The 22,069-nt window shown below is 46.9% G+C and overlaps 1 pseudogene; it reads right to left on the reverse strand.

Moving 5' to 3' along the window:
* The window catches only part of LOC116868567, a 99,693-nt pseudogene extending 77,828 nt beyond the window's left edge, over nucleotides 1-21,865 (reverse strand).
* Nucleotides 21,866-22,069: the final 204 nt, after the last annotated feature.

Genomic DNA, 22,069 nt, shown 5'->3' on the forward strand with positions numbered 1-22,069 from the left:
TGAGATGCACACTTTGTGGATAGAATCTCTGCACATGGTAAGTAATAGCCATCAAGTCCAAGGCGAGTGATGACTGGGGCACTGTCACTATAGGGGGAACTGACACATTCCAGAGAGAGAAGAGGATTATATAGGAAATCCACCATGTGTGCCAAGGACCTCCTGGAAGATGCGCCATCTGCTCAGGGCCTGCTCCAGAGGAGGATGCAGGTACCCATTAACAGGTCCGTGCATAAGTAAATGCATTGCTGACTGAGAGAGTGCATTGAGTGAATGCATGCTTGATGTGTGAGTGAATGAGGAATGTATGCATGAAAGAATGATGGAATTGAGGAAAGCCATCCAAATCTCTCCATTTCCCCCCCACTTTGGCTATGAAAGATGCAAAGATGAACAGTCCATTCCATTTAAGAACCTATCACTCACTCTGACTTGATAATTCTAAAATTTGAAGATTCAAAGACATTACATGGTTATGAGTCCAAGATATGAGATTTTACACAGGAAGGAACTAGGGTTTGGAGAAGTTCAGTAAGTAGCCCTAGGTCACGAGTGGCAAACCTCAGATTATGCCAGATGCAGCATGTTTTACCATCATGCTCGTCTAACAACTTTAAGGCTCTATGCATTTGTGATTCTTGGCTTCTGCAGTCATTACCTATATTTCTAGAAGTCTTTTCAATTGGATTTTCAGCTGTGCAGTAGAATGTATTCAGAATGAGGAAAATCTGGAAGATATTTAGATATTTAGATACCATAAAATATTATATATTTCAGTAGATTTCATACACATACACAGCATGGTACAGTGTAACACTAAACCAAGGGCAGGCAGATCTAGATTGTGGTCCCTGCGCTAACCACAGTCAAATGCAAGAGAATGGCAGGTAAGTCACCCATACTTTATTTTTCAGCTTGAGGGAAATATGTAACTTTTCCATGGCCAGTTGGATGGCATGGAATGTGGCTGGACTTGAAGAGAACATTACTGAGGAAGACTAGTTTTCCCAGCAGAACAGATGGACACGCTAATCTCACTGTATTTAATGTAATTAATTCAGGGAGTGGCAAGGAGCAGAAGACACTGGTGGATCTCAGAGAATAAGAGAACAGCAGAGCTGGGGGTAGACCAGGGCAGACCAGCGAAAGATTAAGTGGCAGGAGAATGACTTTACCCTTCCAGGATAGCTTTTCCAAATAAGACCTGGATGTGGATGACACACAAGACCTCTCCTTCTAGTCTCCTGGCTCCCAGGAAGCCATAGTAGGAGATCACACTTACTGATTGACTTTCTGTGTGAAGAACAGGTCTCTGACTGCACTGTGGTGGCCCCTAGTGACTGACCACCAGGCCTCAATCACATTACAGTTAGAAATGGGTGAGTGGAATTTTGAAGGCTTATAGAGGTTCTGTCTGCCTGTAGATCCCTTTGTTTTGATTCAGGAGCAACTAGGCTTGGCGGCTAACTACACTCAAGTTGAGATTTCATCCAAATCCGGAAGCTAATATATGGCTACAAGGGCTGTGAGTGAAGGGTAGAGAGTCAGGAAACAGGCTACAATAGACACAATGCATATTCTTGAGGTCAGGTTTGTCCCTACACCTCAGAAAGGCCAGTCAGACTTCCAGGCTCAAGTAATGAACTTTTTGTACCATGCAACGCACACTTGTGGTTGCACTTTACCTACTGAGTATCTTTTAATTTTTGAGTTTCTCTTGCCTGATGTTCAGGTTTTGGGGGTTGGGCCATCAAAGAAGAGCACGGTTTGTCAATATGGCTTGATTCAATATGGGGCATAGGGCCCCCGACCGACAGAAAGGCCAACTACAGAATCCCAACCTAGAGGGTATTCTTGGATTAAGGGGCTTAGTATCCAGTATATAGTGATGATTTGGTACATGTTTCAAGTTTTGAAAAATTTGTTTTCACGATCTAAGGAAATAGGGTTTCTTAGGCTATACTCAGCATTCACAGACACATAGGTGCCTGAACCAGATACATATGCCAAGTCAGGATGCCCTATATCTTTTTAAGATTGATTGATTGATTTTTGATTGATTGATTTTAGAGAGAGAGGGAGAGCCTGACTCGAGGCTCATTCTCATGACCCTGAGATCATGAGCTGAGCCAAAACCAAGAGCCAGATGCTAAACTGACAGAGCCACCAGACATGCTCTGTCACCCGCAGATGCCCTCTTGCTCACGTCACACAGTATCGGGTGCCCACATCTTTGGGCTACATGTCACTGATGCAGATGGAATAGTGTGTTTGGTTGACCTCTGTGTTTTCTACTTGGTGTATTCAGGGGCAGTGGTTTCCACTGAAACTGTAGATTAGTTACTGTTCTTGCCCATTTTCTCAGAACCACAAGACCAGTCCTGCTGGGGAGTGAGCAGACATGTTGCAGCCCAGGGTCAAGGTCTCTCCAGCTCTGACTGAAACTGAATGTTCAGGCTGCGTCACCTGGAACTCTTGATCTGAAGTTACAGGAAAGAAAATTGTCTTCAGTTCTCATGTTCTTTGTCTTGCCCAAGATGATGTGAGGGTCTGGTTCTAGGTCAAGGCGGAGACTCATTACACCCTCTTTTAGCAACATGTACTGACACAAATATACGAAAATTACAAATCACATTGCTATATGGCATAAGGGGAGAAGGACCCATACACAGAAAAGAAGAGGCTACCTTTCTTCTGCATCATGACAGGAGAATGGCCTGGAGCATAATAGATGCTGTATAAACAGGGGAACTTGCTGAATACCAAATGACCACAAACAGAACAGTTTAGGAAAACATATAGTATTTCTTAGTTCCTGTGGACCAGGAGTTCAGGCACAGCTCAGCTTAGATGGCATACACAGAGGGAAGATGATGTAAAGACACAGGTGGAATGCCGTATACAATCCAAGGATGGCCTGAGTGTACCAGAAACTAGGAGAGAGGCCTGGAGCAGATTTCTCCTTGCAATTTATAGCAGCTTAATTATAACTGCCAAGCCTGAAGGCAACAAAGATGACCATCAGTAGGTGAATGGATATAGAAATTGTGGTACATCCAGACAGTGGAATATTATTTGGCGCTAAAAGAAATGAGCTAGGAAGTCATGAATGGATATGGAGGAAATTTAAATGCTTAGCATTAATTGAAAGGAAAAGCCTGCTTACTGCATGATTCCAACTACATGACATTCTGGAAAAGTAAATGGTGAATGTAAATGTATCAGTGATTGCCAGGGTTTAGGGTGGAAAGAGATAAAAAGAGCATAGAGGATTTTTAGGGCAATGAAACTACTCTGTAAAATACTATAAAAGTTGATATCAAACCCATAGACTATGCAATACTCAGAGTGAACCACAGTGTGAATTATGGAGTTCAGATGCTAATGACATTTCAGGTTCCTTTTTGTAATAAATGTATCGCTCTGGTGGAGGATGTTGATAATGGCAGCAGCTGAGACGTGTGGGGACGGGAGTCCCACGGGAAATCTCTGCAACTTCTGCTCAATTCTGGTGTGAACCCAAAACTGCTTTAAGATATGAAGTCAATCTATTAAAAAAAAGTAATCCATATCAAAGCTCATCTAGATTTTCTTCTATGATATCTACTAGAATTTTTATAGTATGGGGTTTATATATAAGTTAATTTTATGAAGGCTGCTAGGTCTGTATGTAGAAGCAATTTTTTTGTATTTGGCTGTCCTGATGTCCTCATGTTCACCATTTGCTGAAAAGACTATCTTGGTCCTTCTCAAAGATCAGTTGGCTTCATTTATGTGGGTGTATTTCTGGACTTTCTATTCTGTTGCATTGATCTATGTGTCAGTTCTTTCACCAATGCCACTGTTTCGATTACTGTGCTTTCTTGGAAGTCTTATAGAACAATGGTGTCAATCTTAAGTTGGCTATTCTAGGTATTTGGACCAATGGACTTGGGGAAGAGACTCCACAAGCTTGTTATCTTTTTCAGCAAGTAGAGACAAAATGCTTAGTTCTCTGGAGAGCCTGAAGGGTTCAGCTTCCATCACTGACCCAGAGAGACCTCTAGGGACCACTTCCGGCCAATATTCCATGAGCACAAAACCTCTGCAAATTTTTAACAGTGATCATCTTTGGATGGAAGCATTGTAGATTCTTGTCCTGCTTTATAATTTCATGTTCTCCAAGATTTGTTGTCCAATGAGAGGTAGCATCTGTGTGCTGGTAATAAATTGAAAAGACAGGTTCTTTGTTCCTAGGGGCTGGGGGATGAGAGCTCTGGTGTCTGTGCTGTGCTCAGCCCTGTGACCATTAGCAGATGCCCATTCCCTGAACGAAAGTGTGTGGGACAGACACAGCCATTGGGAGTTTTTGTGAGCTGGGAACCCTTTTAATTTAGTTCTATAAATTCTGTCGAGGACAGAAAAATTCTCTCTCCAAGAAATTCTAGGTAATCAGGTGAAAAGAACACAGTAAACAGGCATAGGGTTGTCCCCAGCACATACACCTGAGGACCCATTCCCCTGTAAATGCCAGCAGCAGTGTCAGAAGTAGGGATGGCAGAGGTGGGCACAGTGGGGAGGCAGGGACAGGCATTGTGGTGACCCCTGGAGCCTTCTCTGTCTGAACGCTGTCTTAGAGAGGCCAAGGACTCCATGCTCTGGAGAGAAAAGACACTCCATGCCTCCATGATGTCAGAGGAAGGGGATTATGATGAAGGAATGACCATGAAGTTTTGACACTTATTCTTTGAGATTATTAAATGGACAGGCAAGGGAGCCACAAGCTAAGAACCTACTGGGCCAGTTGCTTGGGATTTCCAGAGCTTATGGAATCCACGAGAATGTGCTCATTCCTGATCCTCATCCCATCCCAGTCTCAGCAGGCTGCACCCCTGCTGATGTAGAGGCTCAAAGACATGGTGTGGAATGAGGTTAGAGTTTGGGAGATGGTGATGATTTTTGTCATGGGGTTGGAAGGGGCTTCATTGCCATGTTGATGAGACACTGGATGTGGCACGTCCCAGGCTTGACCTTGGGCATGGTGGCTTTCCTCAACTGAGGCCATCTCAAAGAGGGCTGGCAGCCAAGGGCCATCTCTTCAGGCCCGATTTATCACAGTATCCACCACCCACTACAGAGCCCTTTCCACCTCAATTGATTGGGCACAGGACATGGATTAAGTGCATCCACCACTGAGGTCTTAAAGCTACCCTACCTCACCAAAGCACGCAGAGTTCCCTGACTCCACCTGATCTAACCTGGGCTTCACTAATTGGAAACATTTATAGTGAATATTATGGGGGATTGAGAAGCAGGTTGTTCTAGGATCTCTGAGTGCCAGGCTTTGGAGTAAGCACTAGCAAGGACAGAGGACAGAGAAAGGAAGAGGAACCTTAGATTTGTGAAGTAAGATGTAATCTGGGTATAGAAACGCAGACATCTCCCCACCACACATTTCCTTGAATTACCCTCCAAGGGGTGCAAGAGGCAGAGATCCAGATGAGGACAACATATTGACTTTTTTTTTTTTTTTTTTTTTTTTTTAGAATAGAGCTACTCTTTTGGGACAGTTTTACATTTAGAGAATAATTTTGACAAGCACACAGAGTTCCAATATATAGGTGCATTGCATACAGTTTCCTCTCTTTATAAGATTTTATAGTAATTTGTTGCATCTGTTATCTTAGTGAACCAATATTGGGGCATTGTTATTAACCAAAATCCAGAGTTTGATTTTGTCTTAGCTTGAGCCGCTATAACAAAACAGCATAAACTGGATGCCTTGAAACAACAGGAACTTATTTCTCACAGTCCTGGAGGCTGCAAGTCTGAGATCAGGGTGCCATGATAGTTGGGTTGTGATGAGATCTTCTTTGAAGTTGCAGACTTCCAACGACTTGTATTTTCACCTGGTAGATGGAGTGAGCTGGCTGTCTGCCCCCTTTTCATGAAGGCAATGATCCCATTCATGAGGACTCCACCCTCATGACCTCATTATCTGCAAAGTCCTCACCTCCAAATTCTTTGAATGATGGAGAGATACAACTATTCAGTCCAGAACAGATTTCCTTAGTTTTCACCCTATGTCACTTTCTGTCCCAGAATTCCATGAAGGATCCCACATTACATTTTCTTGTCATGTCTCTGTAGGCTCCTCTCAGCTGTGAGAGCTTCTTGGACTTTCCTTGATAGCAACAGCCTAACAGTTTTGCATGCTGCTCAGGTATATGGTGGAATGTCCCTCATTGCAATTTGTCAGATGCTTTTCTCATACACAGACTGGGGGAATGGGTGTGGGGAGGAGGGTCACGGAGGAAAGGTGTCGTTTTCATCACATTATATCAGGAAGCACACTGTGGCCATGGTTTATGAGTATTGGTGAACTCGTGATGATGTGGCTGGACTGTATTTGTCAGGTGTTCCCTCTGTAGTTACTCCCTATTCCTCCTTGCCATTCTGTCATCTTTGAAGGGGAGTCACACTAGTTCCTGTGCTCCAGGAGTAGGCAGTTAAGCTCCCTTCTGAGGGTGAAGTGTCTGCGTAAATCATTTGGAACTTTGCTGTACAGGACAGCAAAGTTTATTAATTTATTCAGCTATTTAGTTATATCAATATGGGTTCAAGATATTTATATGGGCCGTTATAATCGGTCTTAGTCAATCCAGGCGCCTATAACAAAACATCCCAGACTGGGTGCCTAGGAAACAAAAGAACGCTCTTGCTCATAGTTGAAGAGGGTGGAGTCTGAGATCATGGAGCCAGTGCAGTTGGGAGAGGGCCCTCACAGATTTCTCCTTGTGTCCTCACATGGCTGAAGTGACTGGGTAGCCCTGGGCAGGGGGGTCTCTTCTATAAGAGCTAATCCCACTCATGAGGGTGGAGCACTCATAACCTGCTCTCCTTCTGGAGCACCCCCTGTCAACACAATCACATGGGCTTGTGGATTCTAATACTCAGTTATGTGGGGACTCGAACATGTAGACCATAACAGAATCAGATACTACTTTACTTATTTGTTGCCCAAACTCTTGCACATGGGCCACTGGGAGCTCTTCCAGAAGGTTCCTGTACACATTCTTGTGTTCCAATCAGTGGGTTATTGTTTTGTTTTTTGAAAATCCACCTGCTTGCTTTCTGGAGGATATGAATTTCTGATAGAACATTCAAACACAAAGAAGAGAGAGTAGTATTTATTGAAATGGTTTTAGGTACATGTACCAGTGTAGAATAAAGTGAAATGGTATTTTAAAATCCAACATTTGGTAGAAACTGATGTTTTCAGTGACCTATTCCCCAATTTATGTTTTAAAAATGTGATGGCCTAACAGGTGGCCGTCATTATCTGGCAACAGGGACTGAGTTTCTGTGGTGCAGGCATACACGAATGTCAGTCACCACAGGTCAGTTAAATACCATCAGTCCCCCAACACATGATTTCAGTTTCATTTGGCACAGAGGAATTTTCCATGAGCAAATGCATGAGGTACAAATTTTGCTGCCAGCTTGTCCTCAGGCCACAGATCTCTATGTAACCAACAGGTTCTCATCATAATAAGTAAGCATCATGTCTTTCAAAGCCGATAGTGGTGGTTCTCTGTGACTCTATTACTCACTTTACCACAGACAACAATGCATGTGGTTGTATTGTCTCCTACTCTCCCAGAGAGGAACCAAGGTGACATTATACAAAAGTGAATAGTGGCCAAAGGGATTGGCACAAAACTGAAAGTATGATGGAGAAATGAGAAGAGATGAGGCCTTAGGTGAAGTTTAAATTGATTGCGAGTGGGGCTCATGAAGGCATAGCTACCAGGGGAATGGTGACAGGGGTGCTGGTCCCCAGAGTGTGGATATGCAGGCAGAGGATCAGAGTGAGAGAAGCTTACCACATCCTTGAAGAAGGTGGTGGGAGGGAGGGTGAAAATGTCCCGGAGGATGTGACATCAGAAGAATTCAAATTAATATGGTAAGGATTTCACAACATTGAAAGTACAAGGGATGGAAGCTCAGATCCCAACTGAGACTGGAGTGAAGTAATTCAGATGTTGGCCCTATATGGTCAACCATGCGATTGGAAGAAGGCAAGCGCTGTGGAAACTGTTCATGATGAGTCTTTAGAAAAAACAAAATGCTTCCCCTTTCAGTGTTTCAATATTTGAAATGACAGTGTACAAAATAAATAATGGTTCTATTGTTTTTTCATTTTTCTATACATTCATCATTGACATTTGGAAACTTCCTGTGTTTTTTTTAAAGATTTTTAAAATTTATTTACTTGACAGAGATCACAAGTAGGTAGAGAGGCAGGCGGGGGGTGGGGGGAGGCAGGCCCCCCACCAAACAGAAAGCCCAGGATCCTGAGATCATGACCTGCGCTGAAGGCAGAGGCCTTAACCCCCACTGAGCCACCCAGGTGCCCCAACGTTCTGTGTTTTTTTAAAAACATTTTTTAAAGGTCACAGAAAAAGTGTTATTCTCCCACTGATTGTTGAGATCACTTTGCATGGTTTCAGCTGCCCCATCAGTGTTCTGTCCTGCACTATTGTGCAAAGTGAGCACTGCCTCCACTTATCATGTAGGCTAATCCTAAGTTCTAGGGAAACAGTTTAATTAGGTTATGAGCTGTGGGAACACAGAGTGAGAGAAAGAAACTGATATTTTATATAGGGTGGTTTATGGAAGGGACTTTTTAATGAAGTGAAGAGTAAACAGAGCTTTAAAGAGGGAGAGAATGTCATGCAGATCTTTAGGGGGTAGAAGCAGAGGAACGACACAGTTTGACTTCCATTGCCATGGAATCACTGTAGCTGAAACTGGAGAGCCTGGACGAGACGAAGAATGGTCCAGAAAGGTGTGCTGGTGGCCAGGGCTAGGGAGCTGCCTTGGGATGAGCATTGTGCAGATTCCGGGTGGAGCTCATAGATTTTGGGAGGAGGCTTGCACTCCCTATTGAGAGCTTTTCCAGAATGTTGCAAGCACGTTGTTAACCTGTTGGTAGCTTGCCATTGGTCACATTGGGAGTATTGACACCACGGAAGCCCACAAGCGCTACAAATCAGGCTTCTTTTCCTTTCCCTGAGTAGACTGTTTCACGTTTACCATCTCGCCACTGGACACAACATTCTGAAGGCAGAATTGAATAGGGGATATAAAGTAAGAAAACCAAGGATGGCTCCAGGCTTCTGGACTGCCAGCTCATGTGCATGAGCAGTGGGGCTGGGAAGGATGAAGGTGACAGAAGAGCTAGTGTTCCCATCACAGGGAGGAGGGCATCTTGTCCCTGGGACAGAGGAGTAAGACATGTAGACAAAGAGGAAGGAGAATCATTTCTCTTCCTCAAACCAGGATGAAATTCATTTTATTTAAGACCCAGTGAAGAACCTCAACAAGGCTAGAATGTCGGGGGTTGGCAGAAATGACTCCCAAGAACATGGACGTGAGCACGTAGTTTAGGCCACAGTCCCCAGAAGATGAATGAGAGGCACCTGGTGTGTGTAGATGTGACTTGTTTCTCACATTCAGGCAGATACCCATGCATCAGTCCCCAGAGCAACTTCCCATGACCCCTGCTGAGGACATGCTGTGAACACCCAGCTCTGGGGTTATCAAGGATTGTGAGAAGGAGCAGAAGGGACTGTGGGCAGGTGGGTCTCTGGAGGAAGCAAGGTATTTGGGGCAGAGTTGGGGAAGCTTCTAGTTGTTCCTTGTCTTTGCCTGGGCCCCTCAAGGAAGGAAGGAGCGAGCAGAGACTGAGGGTGGCAAGTAGTAGGGGAGAAAGGGAAGAGCTGTGGAACCCATGTTCACAGTTGTTTATCTGCTCAGCATTCCAGAAATGTTTCCCACGTGTCTCTTATGTCCTCGGTGCTATTTTCCTCCTGGGACACCTATTGTGAAAGGACAGGCAGCCCCTGATAGAGGACTCTGCCACTTAAGCCTTCCTCCCTTAGGGCTTGATTCCGCCTCCCCTTCCCCTCCAATATTTCCCACAGAGGGTCAGATTGGAAGCAGTCCTCAGAGCAGCCCTCTGGTACCTGTTAGCATTCCTCCAAATGCAGACATCTTGTGCCCAAAGGAGCCCCAGTCTCTGTTATCTAGTGATGATCTCCAAGGGATCCTCCCACCCAGCCGCCTCTCATTCAGCCTCTCTGTCCACTTCCTTCCCAGGATCCCTAGGAGACTCTGTCCACACTCTTTGATAGCCTTTGACCCTGTTCATGTTTATAGGCTAAAGGCCCCCTCCCCCAACACCTCAGGGAGCTGGGACCCCTGAGACTGAGCGTATCAAGGGAGGTGTGTCACATGCTCTTTACTGCAGGTGGGCGCTGACCCTGTGTGACCTTGTGTTGCCCCTCTTCCTGACCTCGCTCTTTATGGGAGTAAACTTGCCCTGCCCTCCCTGACCCACAATTTACAATCAGGCCCTCGCTTCTTGTGGACATAGATGGCAGAGAAAGTGATGAGCAGCACCAGCTTCAGGCCCAGGATGACAGCCATCAGGAATGGAGTAAATGGCCTTGACTCTGGAAAAGAAGGGATAGGAGGCACAATCAGAGGGGGGCACCCTGGAGTCCATTCCCCGGGTCCTCCACTTACTGTATCTGAAGTGACTCAGGCTTATCAGTGCTCTTGAGACTCATGAATTCTTCCCCTGCTCAAGGCTGAATTTGGGGTAAGACGTTCCTCACCTCACTCATGCCTTTCTCACTGCCAGGTGTCCTTCTTGAGGGAAGAGGTGGGGAGAACGAGCACTCAGGAACGGGTAAGTTTGGTTTACTGAATTGGTCCTCACACCCAGTGGCGCAGGTCACACAGCCTCTTTCTGATGAGCTAACATGCTCCTAGTTTACAGAAGGTGGACAGATGAGGTGGCTCAGACCCAGGGAAACCCCTCACTGCTGGCCTGCAGGTGACTCTGAGACCTTGTCTTTAACCAGGACAAAGCCAGACTCTCTGGGCCATAGAGACAAATGTCTGCCTGGCCTCAAGTGGAGTGAGAACAGATATCACGGTCAGTTGAGGGTAAGGCTGCCATGCTTTACTCCATGCACATGGTTTGACGACTCCCATGTACAGAGGTGAGGAGGACCTCACATCATCCTGAGGACCCTCAGGATGACCTGACCTCAGGAGACCTGCTGGCTGGACAATATCCTGGGGAGGCAAGGAAATGGGGTCTAATGCTCAGGAGAGTTTCAGACACATCAGGCCACCTGAACCCCATTGCCACTTTCAGCCGACGTCTGTCTCTTGGACATAGACTGTTGATCTGGAAGGACAGCTTCTGATTTTTTTACTTCATTCAATGACCCATTTTTGTTTTTATGTTTGAATTTTTAAAAATCCATTTTTTTTTTTGAAATACAGAATAGTCTTAAAGGAAGGAGTAGGTCCTGAGCATATTTGCCCCTGGCATGTTAGAGGATGTCACGTCTCTGCTTTGGGGCCCCTGGACATTTTCTGAGTTGAAAGAACTTTATTGGCCATGTTTGTACCTGTTTCTAGAGGGGAGCCAGCAGGAGAAGGCTTGAGGAAGTAGGGATACTGAGGCCAAACCATTTATCTCCATTTAAAACAACTCACAAAGAGCATTCAGCTTGCTTGCTCTCTGTCTGAGGCTGAGTCTTGCCGTGCTGAATTGTGTCAACATCTCCCTTTGCCAGTCCTGCCTCCTTCGCTCTCTCACACAGGTGGATCGGACAGCAACCCCAGTGAGATTTTCCTCTTCTTATATAATCTGAGAGTCTCACTCACGGGTCACCTGATGTGTGGAGTTTGTCTGGTTGGGGTCTGGAAAGCCAACTCTAATGGGCACATTTGGACCTATGTCTCTATCTGCCAGCTGGTCATGAGGCCCCCAGCCCTGTGGGAGGTAGAGCAGGGCAGGTGCCGGTTTGCCTTGCCCTTGTCACTGCTGAAACCTCACCGTTGTGTCCTGGGCTGGTGTAAGCAGAGGAGGGGAATATCCGGGCATTCTGATGACGTGATAATTACAAGAACTATGGGTTGGGTGGCTGTTCCTGGGCATCACCCACTCAGAGAAAGAAATGCAAAGCAAAGACTGATCACATGTGAAAAGTTATGTGTGACTGTCAGGGGACTTCGCAACAGTGCAGACTCCTAGAGCTGGAGGGCAGAAAAAGCTGAGGACACAGTTGGGTCCAACATAATCATAAGAGTATCAGTGCTACAGAGAGGACTGAATTCTCAGCTACACTGCACCTACTGTGCTAGAGTGGGGCTCTGATGGGGAAATATGGGAGATGGATACCGAGATGTGGGATAGGGACACCAGGGCCAAGCATTTCAAAGCCCTCTGGGCACTTTGTAATGGGCTGCTGAGTACAAGACAGAGGCTTAGCTACTCATCTCCAAATACAGCCTCTCAACCCATGAAAAACAACAAAAGGACAGTAAATTCTATGGAAAACTGGCTCTTGGTAGTCCTAAAGAGCAAAGCCCAAACTGCAGAATCTCTGGAGACTAAAGAGAAAAATCTCCATGTCCAAATGCACATTCCCTTATGCCATTCCCCTCCCACCTTCACAAAACATAGGAACGGCAGGGGATGGTGTGGACTCATCTCTCCCACCTCTCCTGTCTCAGTAGAAGTCTGCCCACTGGAACTCATGTGAAGTCCACCCATGGAGGGCTCTGAAAGGTGGAAGAGGAAGCCAGGTGGGCTAGATGCTTCCATTCTCCAAGAGGAACCCACACCATGTATCCTGGGTCCACACTCCCGATTCCCCAAGCCCAGAAGGAGGCCCAGCTGTGGCAATCAAAAAAAGAAAAGTCTAGACTTGATAATGTTTTTCCCATTTCAAAAAAAATGAGAAGGAGCAAAATAAGCTCAAAGCAAGAGAAGGAAATAAAAAAAAAGAGGAGAACAAACAAAGAAATTAACAACAAACAATAGAGAAGATCTCTGAAATGAAAGTGGGTTCTTTGAGAAGACTGATAAATTTTAAAAACTTCTAGCCATTGTAACAATGAAAAAAAATGAGAATTGACACATTTCCAGTATCAGGGATGAAATGAGGTACCCTACAGACATCAAAAGGATTACTAGGTAATACTATGAGAAGCTCTATGTGCAGAAATTTGACAATTCAGAGAAAAAGACCACATTTCTCAAAAGCACAGACTACCACAAGCATCCAATATGAAATGAAGAATTTGAGTAGCCCTAGCTATTCAGATTCTTTTCAGAGCAAAAGAAGGATCGGGTGCCTGGGTGACTCAGAGGGTTAAGCCTCTGCCTTCGGCTCAGGTCATGATCACAGGATCCTAGGATCAAGGCCAATATCAGGGTCTCTGCTCAGAAAGGAGCCTCCTTCCTCCTCTCTCTCTGCTTGCCTCTCTGCCTACTTGTGATTTCTCTCTCTGTGTGTGAAATAAATAAAGAAAATATTAAAAAAAAAAAGAATCATGGAGACCCAGGTATTTCACAGGAAAAATTTTTGAAACATTTACAAGTGAATTAAAACCAAGTTAGGTCCACAAAATAAAGTTAATAGAAGAAGCTTTAGAAAATTGGAATATATACTTCATTTTAGGTGATATTAAAATTATTGTTAATTTTACTAAGAATGTAATAGTATACGTTTTATAGAAGAAACCATGTCATTAATCACATAAGCACACAAGCGTGGACTCCATTTGGAGCTGGATGTGGATCCATGACTAAGTCATTAGTGGACACAGTTAAGCAACTTCTGCATACCTCTACTTTTAAGGGAAATTGTTCCTTTTCCCCTTCCTATCTCTAGTCTCCTGGGCAGAAGTGACATGAACACTTGGTGGCCCAGTGTTGACCCAGGCAAGAGGACACTGTCATTGGGCATTTAGAAGGAACATGGGCCTTTGAAAGATCTTCTGGAACAAAGACTCCTGGAAAACTGGCTTGACCTCCCCCTGATGTTACACGAGAGAGAAATAAGGAATGTTTTAGTTGTAGAAAGGGGACACCATAGTTCTTTGGGACAATGCGCCCCTGCTATAATTAAACCCCGCCCCCGTTTTTTTGTACAGTTGCTTGTCCATCTTAGGGACTTAGGTTTCCCTCGAAAAGCTTAGCTCCTCAGCTGTCCTAAGGGCAGGAAATGATTGCCATCTGTCCCTCACTGTTCCCTGAGTCTTCTGTAAAATGGCAGGCCAACAGGTTGGTTAAGCAGGAAAGGAGACCAGAAATGAATTGGAATTGGCATAAAGTGAATGTGCTTTGAGCGATCATGACTATTGCTGATCTGCTGTCACAAATAAAGGGAGAGAGGAGACCCCAGGTGTGACTACACACGGTCACCCAGAAGCCTGGTCAAGACTCAAAACTCCAAGTCCTCAGGGTCCCTTCTGGAATTTCAGAGTGGCAAGTGCAGGCATTTTCCGTGGTGATGATGGAAAAGCGTAGAAGGGACAGAGACCATGCTAGGTGGGAACGAACAGAGGGAGACACGGCTGGCCAGACATGGTGACTTAATCATTGTCAGGTGAAGGTGCAGGGAGCAGGACACAAGAAACAGGGCCATTGAGGTCTCACCCTGGTCCTTCTGGTGGGCAGAGGCCACAAGGGTATGGTTTCTGGTGACCATGGGCTGCCCGTCGTGCTGCACCAGGCAAGTGAACACCACGTCTTCCCTGTGGGCGGATGAGCTCACCAGGAGCCAGCCCGTCCAGTTAAAGGTCCCATCCTTGTTCTTTATGAGGTTTGAGGACCTTGAGGCCTTTTCTGTTCAGGACACGTTGCCGTTCTCCAGCCAGGTCAGCTGGAGGTGCTGGGGGTAGAACTTCTTCACTTGGCAAATGACCTTCACCTGGTCTCTTGACACGGGCTTCTGGGAAACCTCCAAGGTGGGCGAAACTGAAACAGCACAGGGCAGAAGCTCTCACCTCTTGGAACAGACAGAACATGGGGAAGGGGCTTGAGAACTTATCTCCCCCCACACAGCAAGGGAGTCACCCAGAACAGAGCTAGGCGTACAGCTGGTGCTCAAACACTGAGGGTAGCCTTTGCATATGAATGAATCCCTAAGCACAGTGCCCAGCACACAGTAGGTGCTCAAGGACTGATGGCTCCTGGTAAGCTAAGAATGAGTGAAATAACGATTCTCAGCCCCACGCATACAGTTGGAATAGAATAACTATAGCAAAACAAATGACCCCACCAAGCACACGGTGGCATGGAGTACAGCAGGTGCTCAATAATTGGAATTGCTATGTTAGAGTAAAGGAAATGACTGAGCGTAGTGCTTGGCACATGGTAGGTGTTTACCCCACGGCGGCCATGGAAACAGTAGGAGGGGACGGCACATCTAGGTGCAGGTGACCTGGAGGGTCTGCCAAGGGTCAGACTCCAGGGAATAGAGGGACTAGGGCAGGAAGCTGGGAGAGGCAGGCTGGGAGACTTGGGGGCCAGACCCGGGCTGGGGCTGGTGGGGAGGGGCATCTACCTCGGAGGACCTCAGACAGGTTGGCAGTCCCACGAAGAGGAGGACCCCCCTGCAGGGTCACGTGGGTCACCTCGCAGATGACCTGGGAGCGAACATCCCCCGGGGCCAGCACCAGCCTGGTTGTGCTGAAGATGCTGTAGGACGTTCTGTTTCCCTCTGGGTCCACGCTGGTCTGGGAGGCTGCCAGCTCATCCCCATTTCTGAACCATCTCAGGGTGATGTTTCTGGGGGAGAAGCCGTGGGACTTGCAGGTGAAGTTCACTGTCTGCTCCGGCGAGGCCCTGGCCATGGGGCCGGACACCATGGGGGGAGAGGGTTTGGCTACAAGAGGAACATTTGTGAACAGTGAGCATGACTGTGGTCCTCAGCGCTCAGGATACCTGTGAGGCACTGTGGAGAACCCGCCACCCTTCTGAGAGTGTGCGGAGGGCGGTGTCCTTTCCTCCTTGCACAGAGGAGGCCCTGAGTTTCCAGAGCTGAACTCTGACTCAGGGGCAGGGCCCAGGTGCAGTTCCAGACCTAAGTTCAATTCCCCCCCTCACTTCTCTGCCAGGTGACTTCCCACCAATCTGGGCACAGGAAAGACATTTCTGATGGGTCTGACTGTTGGCATCAACCGTTCCTAGCTGCTTCCCTGCAAACATCACTGAGGTTAGAGAGCATATGCAACAGACTGTGCAGTGAACCAGGGACCCCTAAAGAAGCCAGAACTGGGCTGGCCAGCTGACCACAAATGGGGCTGTGGCACGGCGAGGCTCCTCTTCTATGACATGGGACAAGAGGCATTTCTCCTTACCGGGATTGCGGGAAGGGGCAAGTAAGGGAATGCAACCAGTTCTGCTTGAAATTTATCACTGGAAATGCAGATGGAAAAGAGCAGATGAATTAGAAAGTGGCTGAGAGTTACCTCAGTCTCATGATAGTGTTAAAATCCCCCTCTGAATATTTGTCTCCAGCCCTAATATATAGAGCCTACTTGCCCCTGTTCGGCATCATGGCTTTGGAAATGATTCCCTGTGATCCCTTCCCTGTAAAATAAAGACAGATTTGTGAGGAAAGTCCCCATGGGTGGTCTCTGTCTCTCCCTCACCAAGGAGCCAAGCTACTTTGGTCCGAGCACAGCAGGACTGCTCCTCACTCCTCATTGCATCCCAGGGGGACTTCCTGTGGCCTCCAGCTGTTTCATCCACAACAGAGCAAATGTCCCACCTTCTCCAGCCCAACAGTGACAGCCACCCTCCTCTTCTATCTGACATTCTCACTGAAAATGGTTATGGGAAGGGGTCCCTCCGGGTGTCCAGACATGTTGACTCGACAACAACAGAGGGAAGATGTAGGGTCACAATGGCTGAGTCTAGAATGTGAACTGTTGCTCACGGAGCCAAACACCCTCCAGGATGTGCCTCCCAGTCATCCTTAGTGGGCAGAGCCAGGAATGGGGTGCCCGGTGTTGCTGGGATTGCAGGGGTCCCTCTGCTCTGTCCAGGCCGGTGCCCCAGGCTGCTCAGTGAAGGAGCAACAACACATATCAGGGGAAAATCTGGATCCTGTTACTCGTGAGAAGCCGTGTCCTCCAGGAACAGGCTCGACACTTCACCAGATGTTTGCATACCTTTCTGATCTGGGGGTGCAAAGCTAACCCACCTCTTCCCGTGTTTTCTTAATGTTTACTGCTGAGAAAGAGAACCATACAAGATTTACAAGAGTTTCAAGGAGAGGGTGGGCACTTTCTCCACTTTGGCCATCACAGTGAGTGTGCAGAGAGCAGGGCTGTGAGTCAGGCTGTGGCTCACTTCCCTGCTCAGGCCGAATCTGCTGAGCCTCAGTGTCCCCATCTGTAAATGGGCTGAGATGGTCCCTCCAGCTTCATTCATTCTCATCCAGGGCTTCCCCTGTGTGGGCAGCTTGGGGAAGAGGAAGGAGAGCTTTCCCAGCAGGAACAGATCTACCCTGTGCTAGAGCCACTTACTAGGGCTGGTGCCCAGGCAAGGGACATACCACTGGGAACTCCTGTAACACCTGCACAATCAGGATAAAACCATCCACATGCCTATGTCCTGGAGCTGAGGGGAGACTCAGTGCTCTTATGGAAGTCAGTCCCTGAATTGCATGGTGCTTTTTGGACAGACCCACAACAAATGCTCAGCCTCTGGCATCTTCTCCATCCTGGGCTCTCAGCATAAACAGTGAGTTTATACCTCTTCTCACTGTGATTCTTCTACGTTGTAAGAAAAACATATCCCACCTCCCTGCCCTGGGTGCATTTGTCCACAGGAAGGTAAGGGAACGTGAGCTTCATGGAAAGGAGTCCTGTCCTTGGCTGCATTGTTCCCTGCTTCCCCTGCATGCAGACAAGAGCCTGCACACAGCAGGTGCTCAGTAAATGTTGAGTCGAGAATAGTCAGCCACATGGAGGGGACACTCTCTGGAGGTAGGAGTTAGATTGGGTCATGTGACTGGCTAAGTCACTCAGACTGTAAGTCCCTCATCCCTGGAACCAGAGGGCTGCTCAGGATTGGAAAATGTGAGAATTATGGACCCACAGACTGGGGTTCTAGACTTTCCCACCATTTATCATGGGCCTTGAGCAAGCATCAGGACACCTCCAGGCCTCAACTTCCCTGATCCGTGGAAGGGGCTAAAGTCAGGGACAGCCACAACAAGGCCTGATTCTTAGCTGTTGGTCAGACAATGGAGGGCATTCTTATTCACTTTTCTCACAACCAGGGGACAAAGGAGACCCAGGCCGTACTCACCACTCACAGTGACCTGGGTGCCTGGTCCAGAGTTAAACTCCACATCATCAGGGGTCCCTTTCTGGAACTTCACACAGTAATAGGTTCCGGTGTCTGCTGGGGAGATGTTACTGATGCGGATGGAAAAGTCCTTTGCGTTTCTCCTTGTGGCATCAGAAGCATTTGTTACTCGGGGGAAGTGGCCTCCTTTGAAACTGAAGATTAACTCCCGGCCTGGCCCTGTCCCCCTGAACCACTGAACCGACCCTGGGGGGATCAGGGAGGTCACGGAGCAGTGCAGAGTGGCTGTCTGTCCAGCTGTGACAGACACTGACTTGTCAGACTGGATCACCTGCAGCCTCGCCTCACCGGCCACACCTGGAGGGAAAACAGAGCAGTCGTCTACTCATCCTGCCATGATCCTGCGTGTCTCCTCAGGTGTTTAAGCACAACAGCTCCCTGACCCAGTGTGCACGGGGAGCGGCCCTCCACCAGAGCCTGTAATGGGAGACCCCATCTCAACCCAGGAAATAAAGGCACAGAGGCTCAGTGATGTGGCACAGAGCAGATTTGACTTCGCAGCTGGATTTCCTGCCTTGGTGACTAGCTAGTCTCTGGAGACATTCAGAAATGCAAACTCATTCTTTCTTAGGTGAAGTGTCCTCAAAACCAGGCAGGGATAGAAATCAGAGAAGCAGGCTGCTGGTGCATCACACATACACCCAGTGTCTTTTTCCATTTCTTAGCTACTCCTCAGGGAGGAAATTTGTGTTTCTTCCTTGCAGTGTGTGAGCTGGTAAAACACATGCACTTACCAGTATTTGTAAATAAACATGCCTCCTAAAGAGGGCACGAGCTATTACAGGCACGTCCTGTGTGTGCCAAGAACATCATGTACTTTGGTTTCTAAGCCTGGAGAAGACTGGGGTCAGGAAGCTGAAGTGCTAGGAGAAAAATGGGAAGAAACAGGAATGCACCATGGAGGGAGATGTGGAGGGAAAATGGGAGGGGAGACGGAAATGGATCAGGTGGTTATGAGGAGCCAAGGAAAGGTGAAAATTGTACCATTCGTGTATCTATAATCCTCCTATTTCTATTTTTGGCCCACGCCTTGTCTCTCACCTATGCTGTGTATGTACAAACACCATTCGAACTTTTTCTTAGCTAGAAGTAAACCTCTCACAGCTAACATGTCCTAAACTGAACTCAGTTTCCCACATATCCTTGCACATCTCAGCGGAGGCACCTTTATTTTCCCGGATGCTTATGGTCCCGACCCTTGGGTGCTTTTTTTTTTTCACCTCAATTCCTATGCTAATGGCTAAAGACTCCCCTACTGCAGGCACCCACAGTATGACCTCTTCCCCTTTCTCTCCTGGCTGCTGTCTTGCTACAAACCAGTTTACCTTGTTCACATGGAAGCACTGAGCTCTTGAGGGCTCTAGCTACTTCTCTCTATGCCTTGTGGTACTCCATTCTCAACCAAATGCTAGAATGAAACTCATGTCAGATTGTGCCACTTGTGTCTTCAAAACCTTGCAATAGCTACCATTTCATTCAGAATAAAATCCCAAATCCTTGACCAGAGCAAGAGGATTCTGCTCTCATACTGTTCCCAATGCTGTTCAGGAAGGCTCTTCCCCCAGAAAATCACATGGCTCACTCCCCCGCCTTCTTACTATCTTTGCTCCAGTCTACCTGTTTAAATACATCCCATCCTAGCAGTTCTCCCATTGTTGTATCCAGCTGTACTGTCATGTTTTTTTTCCGTAATGTTCATTACTCTCTGTACTTCTGTTATTTACTGATTTATTGCATCTATTGTTTCCTGTCCTTTCCTCCACTATGATACAACTTCTAAAAGGTCAACTATTTTGTGTCTTTTATTCATCAACATGCCCTATGTTAATATAAGTGTTCTTGTCGCCTAGTAGGTATATAGTTAATATTTGTATAATGTGTGAATTGCCCAATGTGATGCCTTTCGGAGACCATGAAATCTATTTTCAGTGGAGAACTTCTCAGGACATTATATCAGAAGCCGAGTTTCCCACATAGATGACTTGGAGGAAACAAACACTTGCATATACCCAGAATACAGACGCACTTGAAAGAAGCAAACCACAAATGTTCCTTACCACATGACCCCCTTCCCCACAGTGATTGGAAGATATGCAGAAATCTCATGGGATCGACCTAGGGTCATAGGGTTTGAAAAGAGCAATGGTTAGACCTGTGAGATCTAGAATCAGACTGCCTAGGTTCCAATCCTAACTTCCCAGTTATATTCAGTGACCTTGGTCCTTTCTGTGCCTTCTTTTCTTATCTGCAAGGTAGGGGTGACAAGAATGTCTACCTTGGATACAAAGATTGCATGACATAATGGACATAGACATTTCCAGGTATGTGTGTGGCACATGGTTAGTGCTCAGGAATTTGGAAAGTTATCACTCATGAGATTTCCTGAGGCACAGAGGCATCAGTGAACACTCGATAATTGGGATCATGATATGAAAATGGATGTAATTACAGATGCAGATCACACAGGCAGGAGTCTCTGAATTTGTGTCCCCTTCTTTCCTCACCCACTTGAATCCAGCATGGAGGCATTGCCAAGGTAGTAATGCACAAGGTTCTACTCATTTTACCAAGAGAGAAGCTTGTTTTTTAATTTAAAAGCTTGGTGAGGGGTGAAAGGTAGGTTTAGAGAATTAAAGAAGAGGGTGAGTAGCTCAGAGACAGGGATCCAAACATCATTCTAATGTGCATTTCACATAGACTGGCTGCATTATGAGGAGAAAAAGCAAAGTGTTTTAAAAAAATCCCATGTGTGTGTGCACATGCATGTGTGTACATTTCCCTAAGCCCATTCCTATGCATGCACACACATACACACACACACAGAGGCAAGTGCATTCTCTGTACATGTACAGTGTGGCCCAGGATGCTAGTAGAGACTGTTTTGAGGATTAAGTGAAATTATAGTACATGTTAAACTTCAGTAACAATTTGGCTCCTAGGAAACATGCAGCACATCATTAACAAGAGCTTGTGATTACACTCAGCACAGTGGAATTCTGAAGTCCCCTGCGTGTGATACGTGATGGCTCTTCTACTGTTTGCCTGTGTTTCTGATGTTTCTGCACTTGGCCTCCACTGAGGATCCAGGCAGCATAACATGGTTAACAAGATGAACTGTGGAGCTGAATGGGCTGGACATGAACCCAAGCTGCTCCAGGGACTTAAGTAGGTGACTCTGCGCTGGTTACTCTCTCTGCCTCCCTATCTGCAATCAGGAGTACAGTCATAGCTATCAGGCATGGATGTTGTGAGGATTAGATCAATGAACATATATAAAGCTGTCATTGTTACCCATTGAAGCATTGATTCTTTGGATGCTGGTGGTAACCAGCTACAAGTGATGGATCCCCAGAGGAAATGCTCAGATCCCTGATTTCAAGCTCAGATGAGACTCAGTCCTTGGCTTTCTGTAGAGGGTGTGGGTAGCACACCTGTGTTTACGTGGAGGCCCTCAATGCCCAGGGACAGGGAGAGGTTGAGGAGGCAGGGAAAGGGGAGTCTCCCTCAAGGCAATGCTCACCTGTGAGTCCCCACAGCAGAGCCAGCAGCAGGTGAGGAGAAGGGCACCGTCCGGAGGCAGGGGCCCACATGGTGGAGGCCTGAGGATCCTGCTCTCTGCAAATGTGTGTGCTGGGCGATGGGGCCTCTGATCTGTGGGGAGGAACAGCCTGCCCCTCTGGTGATGGAAGAGGAAGGAAGCATCTATAATGCAGTCACACGGCTGTGAGGCTGCGATCTACTTTTGGGTTGTGAAACAGAGGTCAGGCAGAGAGGCCTCACAGGGTGAGAGGGACCTCTCCTTACGTTTTGGTGGGGTTTTTGTGTGTTTTT

The sequence above is a fragment of the Lontra canadensis genome, unplaced genomic scaffold, assembly GCF_010015895.1.
Source record: "Lontra canadensis isolate GAN:19392208 unplaced genomic scaffold, GSC_riverotter_1.0 scaffold16, whole genome shotgun sequence".
NCBI classification, from domain to species: domain Eukaryota; kingdom Metazoa; phylum Chordata; class Mammalia; order Carnivora; family Mustelidae; genus Lontra; species Lontra canadensis.